This window comes from Barbus barbus (genome assembly GCF_936440315.1).
Source record: "Barbus barbus genome assembly, chromosome: 26".
Taxonomy (NCBI): Eukaryota; Metazoa; Chordata; class Actinopteri; order Cypriniformes; family Cyprinidae; genus Barbus; species Barbus barbus.
This window is the reverse complement of record NC_136754.1, coordinates 8,123,730-8,133,980: the sequence shown is the minus strand read 5'-3', so window position 1 is coordinate 8,133,980 and position 10,251 is coordinate 8,123,730. Positions and strand designations below refer to the sequence as shown.

Below are 10,251 nucleotides of genomic sequence, written 5' to 3'. Positions count from 1 at the left end.
AATGTATTTCAAGTGCTTTATTTTCATGCACTAATTTTGTACTTAATATATGAAAAATTATTATTTAGTACTTCTTAAGATAATCTTAAGAACATCTAAGTGTACTCAAATGTGCTATTTTGGGACACCATATGTGCCTTACATACATCTTATTTGTTTGTCTATTCTATCTATCTATCTATCTATCTATCTATCTATCTATCTATCTATCTATCTATCTATCTATCTATCTATCTATCTATCTATCTATCTATCTATCTGTCTATCTGTCTGTCTGTCTGTCTGTCTGTCTGTCTATCTATCTATCTATCTATCTATCTATCTATCTATCTATCTATCTATCTATCTATCTATCTATCTATCTATCTGTCTGTCTGCCTATATCTTTATTTCTTTTCCGCCATTACCTCTGCAAAAGAATGCTGCTTAACAGTAGAGGTCGTTACAGGTCCAACAATTCGTACCCGAACCCAAAGAGACCCGTAAATATGCTGCACAGAACCGACCCGGACCGTATTTTATTTGAAAGTGGGACCCGATCATTACTCGAAAGTTGGACCCGACTGCACCCGATCGGCACATATTGCACAACAAACTGCTATTAAGTCAATAAACAATTTGCGAAAAACAAAGGCAGCGGCTGGTGTCAATCCTCCTTGCCAATAATTTTCCATCCATGTTAGGTTGTTCCTCTCTCTTGTCGATGGAAAGAGCCTTCTTATTCCACTCATTATTCCAGCTTTAAAGGTCTACTTGCTGTTGGTCGGTGACGGATGACTAATGCAATTCGCAGTTTTATTTTTTCATCTCGAGTCAACGAGACTGTTGCGTTTAACCTACTATAAATTTTTGTTGGTTGTAATACTCGGAGCAATTATTTTTTCGCAAAAAAAAAACAAAAAAAAAAAACCGCACAGAACAAGAAGTGCTTTACTGCGTGTGTGTTCGATAACAGGTGCGTCTCTTCAGTTTTGTTTCAGCTTTTTTTTTCACATCACTCACGAAGGAATCCATGATCACTGTCCGCTTACAGGCTACTACATTAACTCCACCCGCCCTCTGCTTCTGGCGGTAACGCGTGTTTATTTTTCTTTCTTTTCACCTTATTTCCTGCTCACACTTTTCTCATCCTAATTTTACAAACTGCAAGTTACGCATGCTGACTGACACTGATCACTGGCGGGTGCGGTATTCTCCGATCGACGCGGGTATTACACATAACGTTAATCAGACCCGGGACCCGAAGTAATAGATTGGGACCCGACCCGGACCCATCTGACCGTTTACAGTAAAATATAGACCCGAACCCATACGGTTACCGGGTCGGGTCCCGGGACCTCGGGTCTCGGGTCCTCCGTGAGGACCTCTACTTAACAGTAACAAATGAAAAAACAGAACTTTAGGGGTTAGTTTTTTTATTTTTTTTATTTATGCAGAATAAAAGCGATCACAAAGGGTGGTGAGGTGGTAAGGGTGGCTGAAAGACCTCCCTCAACATAGGCCCTTCAGCCCAGCAGAACGTTTCAGAATTAGAAGTGAGCAACAGAGCAAGATGAAGTTTACTGTATTTACTGCCATTCTTTTCTCCATAAGGTGGATGAGTGTTGTGAAAGCAGGTGAGATTTCATTATTTTAATTCCTGAGCTCTATGGTTAAGTATTGTGGTTTGACCTCTGTAACTTTAAGTGAATACCTATAATGTATACTATAGAACTTGAAATGAGCGTAGCTTAAGAGAAAGTGTATGTATATCTTACATCGTGAATGTGATGACTATTTATCTGAATACAATGATGTGCTTCTCCAATAGGTGATTCGTTTTTGGACCTCTACTAGACTGCTGTCTTACTTTGTCAAACACCAGAATACAAGTTGAAAACATTGTGGGTGATACTATACTAGATCCAATGCTATGTCCTATCCCAGCTGTAAGGTAAGTTAATAATTATTATTATCTATCACAATATTACATAAAGTAATAAATTGGCAGAAAATTAAATAATGAGAGTTATTTAGAGATCCTTTTTTCAAGTACAGGTCCCACATAAATAAAACAAAAAAAAATTGTTCAGAACCCAATAGCGACTGGGCTAAGAATACAATGATAATAGTGGGTGGGAGAACGACAACAAAACCTTCCCCAAAACCTACTACGTGCTATACAAGTACTGAAAGGCTGAAAGACCTCCTTCAACATAGACCCTTCAATTCAGTAGAAAGTTTCATAATTAAAGGTGAACATCAGAGCAAGATGAAGTTTACTGTATTTGCTGCCTTTCTTTTCTCTATAGGATGGATGAATGTTGCGTTTGCAGGTGAGATTTGATTATTTTATTTCTGAGCACTTTGGTTAAATGTTGTGGTTTGACCTCTGTAACTTTAAATTAACTGAAATGTAGAGAACTTGAGATGATGTAGCTTAAGAGAGAGTGTACCTGTGTACATCTTACTGTGAATGTAACGCTAATTTATCTGAATACAATGATGTGCTTCTCCAATAGATGATGGACCTCCACCGAACTGCTGTTTTACTGTGTCAGACATCACAATAAAAGCTGAAAACATTGTGGGTTATACTATACAAGATCAGCCATGTAAAATCAGGGCTGTATGGCAAGTTCAGAATTATTCTAATCTATCACAATATTAAGTTTTACACAGAGTTAGTAATAAACTGGCAGATAATTAAGTAATGAGAGCTAAAACGTCAAGTATCCATTTTTCCATGTACAGGTTCCACACCAAGAAAAACAAAGTTATTTGTTCAGATCCCGATAGTGACTGGGCTAAGAAAGTAATGGATATAGTGGATGGGAGAAAGAAAAAAGCTTCCCCAAAACCTACTATGTGCAATACAAGTACAACAAACGTGATCCCAGCTACAGCTACAACAGACGAAACATCGGGAACAGAGACTGAGATCAGCACGAGTACATCTGTACCAACAACAGTGACAACAATCAAAACATCTACACCGGAGACAGAGATCAGCAAAACAACCATCCTACCAACTTCAGTGTCCACAAACAACCAAGAATCTTCTCTGAGTACTGTGACAACATGTAAGATGGGTGAAACAGTAACATATGGATTAGCTGGTGATGATATGTGGAGTTTTTTGAGAGAGAGAATATAGGCTAATAGTGACAAGAAAAACAATGTTTTTGTGAAATACTGTTTTATAAATAATAAGTCTTGGCTTCTGATTTTATTACAGTTACATCATCTATAACTAAGGACTGCTGCTTAACAGTAACAACAAACAAACCAGCATTTCATGAAATTGTGGACTACAGAGTTCAAGAAACACCGCTTTGCTCTGTCAGAGCTGTACTGTGAGTTTAGGATTAAAATAAAAATATTTTTTTCCTCTAAAATTCAGAATTATATGGACACCATAACATTTGTTGTTGTTATTTAGATCTGCTGCATAATCTCTTCTTAATGGACGCTTAATAGAATTGTATGTCTTAAAGTACAATTTCCAAACAATGTATGTACACATTTGCTTATTTGCAGATTCATGACTGTGGAGAACAACAACATTTGCTCTTCTCCAGTAGAAGACTGGGTCCAGGATTACATTCAGATCTTGAACAGAAGAAGAAAAACAACAACAGACAAGAGCGAGTTTACCATCACAGGAATAAAAACCCCATTTAAAAACACCAATAATTACTTTTGTTTAAAGAAAGAACAAGCTAAATACTTTTGTGTCAAACAGCTTTAAAACTTTTGTTGGAAAAACGTGGCCAACTTTTAATGCCTGTATACTAATAATACCAGCATAACCGAATAACAAGTCTAATAAATAAATAAGATGATGGTAGTGAAAAATCAGCACTTTGGTTTCACTCACATTGTCATGATTTTTTTTTTATGACTTCTATTTTTTGTATTGTCTTTTCTTAATTTACTTAATTTAAGTATCCAGAAATAATTTAACTAACTAGTAACACAATGTTATTAATTCATATTACATAGTGTGTATGCCTATGTATGATGCTATTTGTTACTTAAATTAAAATAACTTTTAAATACTATTTCTTTTATAGATGTATTTTTTTCCAGTTTTTTTGTGTTTGTTGGATAGTACAGATGAGAAGAGAGAGAGAGTGGAAAGGGATCGAAGGACTTCTAGACGGGACTCAAACTTGGGTCACCCGAAGCACTGCTACATGACATTGTACCACAAGGTTATGAGTCCGACCTCACAATAAATGGTAGGCTACTGTTTGATTAAATGTAGCCAATGTAAACTCACTTGAGATACCTTCCAGTCATATCAGTGACTTAAAAAAGCTATTTTTAGTTTCTAAAATCAATAAAGACAGTGTTGAAAAAAAAAGCTATTTTTATTTTACAAGTTCCCTGCAGGTTGCCCCTCGACGCGTTTTAACACTGTCAGCTGAGAGTAAATTGTGTCAAATATACCTGTAAACATGTTTTTCATACAATTGCATCCAATGCCTTAAAACTTTATCATGATGTGGCTTCAAAATATTCGTTTTAATGCAGCAGTCTGATTGCCCGTGCTGGCATCAACAACACAACAAATTAGGCAAGAGAGAAGGAAGTGCAGTGGGCAACTTGGCGAAGGTACATATCCTAAGCTCAGTTTGTCTTTCTATCCCCGGACTCTAAGGAACATGTTTAGTTTTCCCCATAGCCCCAGCACCCTTTGGAGAAGGCTTAAATATAAAAAGGCTTGTATTCATACAGTCCCATTTGTAGGCCTTTACTTTGTGTGTAAAATAGCTGTAAAGGCAACATGTTGTTTGTTTAATTAAATAACAAGCTTCCCAACCAATTTCCTATTGTATTAAAACAAATTATTGAAACAACTAATTTTTAGTGTTTTGTTTTTTTTACAGTAAGTAAAAAAAACATTTTTTCAATCATTCTAAAGCAGCGTCACAGAAAATGGACAGGATGATGAAACACCCTCCTTATAAAGATTTACACAATAAAATCCCCTAGAGTTTACTCTCCCTACACAAATACTTTTTAATATACTTAACTTACATTATATTTACTTTCAATCAAAGATGATATGATGATTGTTGGTATCAAAACAATAGTGAATCCCATTGATTTTCAGTGTAGTTATTTATTTATTTTTGTTATTTTATGTTGCAAAGAAAAAGTAATACAGGTTTGGAACAACATGAGGCTGAGTAAACGATAGAATTTTCATACTGGGGTGAAATATCCCTATTATTTTTACTTAAGTAGCCTATGGACCTACTTTTTCCACCACTGCTTGCACCCAGAGTGCAACTCAGAGCCAGAACATGAAGTGATAACATGCATCCTGACCGTAACTATAATTATAATACAGCTCTAATCTTTTCCAATGACTCAGGTCAAATTTATGTAATTCTGGTCAGTGAATACTGAAACTTCAAAGATGAGCACATTGCCCACTGGCTGTTCTTTGGTTTACTAGAACTAAGCATATAGTGCATAGTTAGGTGCAGCATAGCTGTCACTACTTCCTCTCGCAGAATAGAGTGTGATGCTGTGGTCTGTCATCTCGCATCTCGCATCTAACACCAGAACTTTCTACAGATAACTCAGAGGACATCATACACCGTGTTTCTTGTATGTGATTTTGAAACAGGAAATGTGCATGTGGTTGTTCATTTAGGTCTACATATTTACTTTCATATAATACCAGAAAGAACCACTGTACTATAGTAAATAGGGCAGTAGTAAACAAACTCATAAATGTTAACCTTATAAAACGTGAAATATTTGTATAATCTCATTGAACTTTGTGCAGTTGTTCATTCTGATTGTCATATAAAGAAAAATGACATAATGAAACATCTTCACGTGTCTCTGTGTAAGTGTAGGTGAATGTTGGGTGGGAGCTGGTTTTGTTTTAAGGTCTTGCTGAGACGTGGAAGATCCCAGTAAGTCTGAATAAAACGTTTGTGGTTTCATGATCACAGCCCCTTTAAGCCCTCTGTAGTTTCCACACGCGTTTAACAGACCCACATTTTATACCTAATGCTCACAAAGTGCATAAAGGTTCCATTTTCAGATGCATGCACTCTCATTTAGACTTTTTAAATGTTGCTGTTAAACTCAAAAGCTTTCTTTTGTCAACCTTAGCTGTTGAATATGGCATATTTATTGTAAGCAAGCACATCTTGTGACATGAGTCTGAGCAATTCTGTTTAGAGACAGTAGTTAGTATGTGGTCAGGTCTAGCTGTACATAATTTATACTGTGCTTACAAAAAAAGTACCATGGTATAACCACATTTTTGGAAATACTGTGTTTCTTAGACATACTGGAAACACCATGATACTTTTTGAATTACCAAGTAAATGGTAAAAAAAAAAAAAACTAATAATAATAAATACTACAGATGCAAATTAGTATTTGTTTTAATCTGTTTGAACGCTTATTTTTTAGTCTTTTAGCTCATATTGTTGTTTTGTACCATTTACATAAACTAAATAAAACATGATAAAAAGTAAATAAACCATATTAGATGAATATTGTGATTTAGAACCAGTACCATGCTATATAAAATTACCGAAGTAATATTATCAGCATTGTACCATTTAACAGCACTTTTATGGGTTAACTGCATTTATTTATTTATTTATTTGTTTGCTTATTTATTTATTTTGCTTAATTGAAAATATAAATTTAATAATTATTATAATTTTTTTATTTTAAAACCTAACCAGGAAAAGTGGCTGCAAATTAGCTATTATGTAGCTATGCATATAGAACATAAATTCAACTGAACTGTCACTCTGACCAATACTTTAAGCCACAATGAACTGAACTGAGCCATGAAGAATGCTCATTGTGAATTTTGTAACCCCTTACTTTCCTCTGTGTGGTTCAATGCATCTCTTTCTCTCTCACTTTTGGTCTTCCACTCATCACTCATCTTTTCCTGTCCCCGACTGAGGTGTCTGTGGGCCTAGGTGACGAAGAAAAGTGATCACAGAGGGTGGTGAGCTTTGTGGGCTGAAAGACCTCCTTCAGCATAGACCCTTCAGCCCAGCAGAAAGTTTCATAATTAGAGGTGATCATCAGAGCAAGATGAAGTTCACTCTATTTGCTGCCTTTCTTTTCTCTATAGGATGGATGAATGTTGCGTTTGCAGGTGAGATTTGATTATTTTAATTTCTGAGCTCTTTGGTTAAATGTTGTGGTTTGACCTCGGTAACTTTAAAATAACTGAAATGTAGAGAACTTGAGATTACAATGTAGCTTAAGAGAGAGTGTACCTGTGTACATCTTACTGTGAATGTAATGATAATTTATCTGAATACAATGATGTGCTTCTCCAATAGTTGATGGACCTCCACCGAACTGCTGTCTTACTGTCTCAAACACCAGAGCACCAGCTGAAAACATTGTGGGTTATACTATACAAAATCCTGCACAATGTAATATCAGGGCTGTAAGGCAAGTTCAGAATTATTCTAATCCATCACAATATTAAGTTTTATAAAGAGTTAGTAATAAACTGGCAGATAATTAAGTAATGAGAGCTAAAACGTCAAGTATCCATTTTTCCATGTACAGGTTCCACACCAAGAAAAACAAAGTTATTTGTTCAGATCCCGATAGTGACTGGGCTAAGAAAGTAATGGATACAGTGGATGGAAGACTGACAACAAAACCTTCCCCAAAACCTAGTACGTGCTATACAAGTACAACGAATGTGATCCCAGCTACAGCTACAACAGATGAAACATCGGGAACAGAGACTGAGATCAGCACGAGTACAACTGTAACACCAGCAGTGACAACAATTAAAACATCCACACCGGAGACAGAGATCAGCAAAACAACCATCCAACCAACTTCAGTGTCCACAAACAACCAAGAATCTACTGCGAAAACATGTGGGACAGGTGAAAAAACTGCAACAACAAAAACAACAACTGGAGTGACCAGCAAAATCAAAAAGAAAAAACCATCAAAGATGATGATAAGAAAATCAGGGAAAAGCAAGAAAGGACTTAGAAGAGTTCAGATGACACTCAAAAGTACATCTGGACATCTGAATAAAACTAAATCATCTGTATAAATATACACACACACTGCAGTAAGTTTGAATATACTCATAATGGGTTGTGAGTTGAAGCACTACAGATATTATTTAGTCCTACTCTAGGACTGAACTATGGTGGTCTTTTAGTTGCTGACTATAGAAAATAATGTGACGATTTTTGACCAGCTCAGTTGTGTTGTGTGTTTCTGCTGAGTGTATTTTAAAATAACTTGTTTTAATTATTGTTTGCTAATAAATTAATTCAACAAATATTTAAATATAAATAAAATGTAAAATGTTTATTTCTGTTACAATAAATCAATATATATATATTTTTCTTTTTTTTTTCGGTGTAGTCATTGCAGATATCATGTAAATGCTGAAAATTCTTCACAAAAATAATTTTAAGGACAAGTCTTTAGTGACAGTCAAAGCTGAATTATCTGAAACGGGTAAGATGGAAAAGAGGCCTTCATCATATCGATCTCTTGCTATGGTGAGAGTGCAGTGTCAGGCTATCACCACATGATGGAAGACTAACCTAGAGAAGCGTTTCTAGCTACCTGCAGCCTTTAGCTAACCATGAGAATGTCAGTTAACAGTTTTACAGCAGTAGAGTTAAACTAATTGTGAATGTACAACAGAATAAACCTGATGTATACCCTTGAAAACAGCTGAACATTATGTGAATTGTCACAGAATAAAATAAAATAACCACACATTTCTCTGCGAGTTTCCCTTTTAGAGGATCTGCAGCAGTTCCACATAAAGAAGCCTATCCCCCGGTTTCACAGTCAAGGCTTAAGCCTAGTCCTAGACTAAAATGTAAATCTGAGCTGTTTCAACTGAAATAAACTTGCACTGACTGATCTTAAAACATGCCTTTGTTTTGTCTTAAGATGCACATCAGTAATGCTTTTTTTCTAAGGCATGCTTATAAAAAATACTTAAATGTCCTAATTGAGCTATGGCCTAATCCTGGTTTAGGCTAAGCCCTGTCTATGAAACCAGGCCCATGTGTTTCAAACTTAAACTTTTAAACTAAAATAGTTTAAAGGGAGAAAGTCTCAATGTCAGTCTCAGCAAGGTGATAATCAGTTGTACCTCTGGCCCTCTGGAAGGTTGGCAGAAAAAGCAAAAAGCAAAGGCTACTTTGCCACACTTGCTCCAGAGTGACACAAACTAAACCAACCAAGGTAGAATAATATAATTTGACCAGTACAATGATGATGCAAATTTCAGACATAGAACGCTGGGGTGTCTTATTTTGTTTCTTGATTTTCTCTCTGTTTTATGGGCACGCTTGTTGGGTCACCAATTGTATGGCATATAGAAATGAGATTCTTAATAAAGCTTGCGATTGGAATGAACATTGCAGGAAACTGCAATCAATACTTGGCTTCAGATGCTCATCTGATATCGAGCATTTTTTTAAGATGAAAAAATGCTTTGCAAAATGTAGGAAACATGATTACACTGGAAAACACAGGAGAAGCCTGGTGTTATCAAACTTGAGGATATCTCTGATAAGCCAGAGTGTGGCTTTTATTTAGATCTCGAAACAAGAGGCAAACAAAACAATTGAATTGATTAAGATCAAATCTTGCAGGTGGTGAGATTCACAAACACCTGGCTTGAAATCAGATTGCATGCAGTGAGCTTTCCTTTTTTCTCCTTCATCTGGTGGACAATATGACTGGAGACCCAGCTGCATATTGTACATAAAAATAAGTTGTTTTTCTTCAATAACAATAGTGCTGAAATTGACGATCGATATTGTTTATATCACAGCTGTGAAAAATCTCGCATAAATGGGTGAACGTTTGTAACGTTCTCCTTCACATTCATGTGGACATGCACACATGACACATAGAGCGCTTTTCCTCCTCAGATTTTTTATGGCTTGGCTGAGCCGAGGTCCTCATAAATCTACAGACGGGAAATAAATGCCAGCGGCCCTTTGCCTGAGTTGGCCAGGCGAAAATGAATGGAATAAAACAGGGCTTAATAGCACGGAGCAGGTAATTACCTTCTCTGGCCTGCTCGTCCATGAAATATGATAATATTGCACACTAATAAGACGGACACAAACTCCCAGTGCCCATCCACAGGCGCAGGGAAGGGTCACTATGTTTTGCAAGTCTGTCATAAGGGGGGAGTCTTTTTAAAGGGGTTATTTGCAAAGAGTTTTCATGTCTGACAATATTTATAAGAAATTA

The 10,251-nt window shown here is 36.1% G+C and overlaps 1 long non-coding RNA gene across 1 annotated transcript; it reads left to right on the top strand.

Moving 5' to 3' along the window:
* Positions 1–2,174: 2,174 nt before the first annotated feature.
* Positions 2,175–8,362, top strand: LOC306846577. The gene is made up of 3 exons (XR_013782085.1): positions 2,175–2,315; positions 2,502–2,806; positions 7,635–8,362. It is a non-coding gene; the product is annotated as an uncharacterized lncRNA (long non-coding RNA).
* The last annotated feature ends 1,889 nt before the right edge of the window (positions 8,363–10,251 follow it).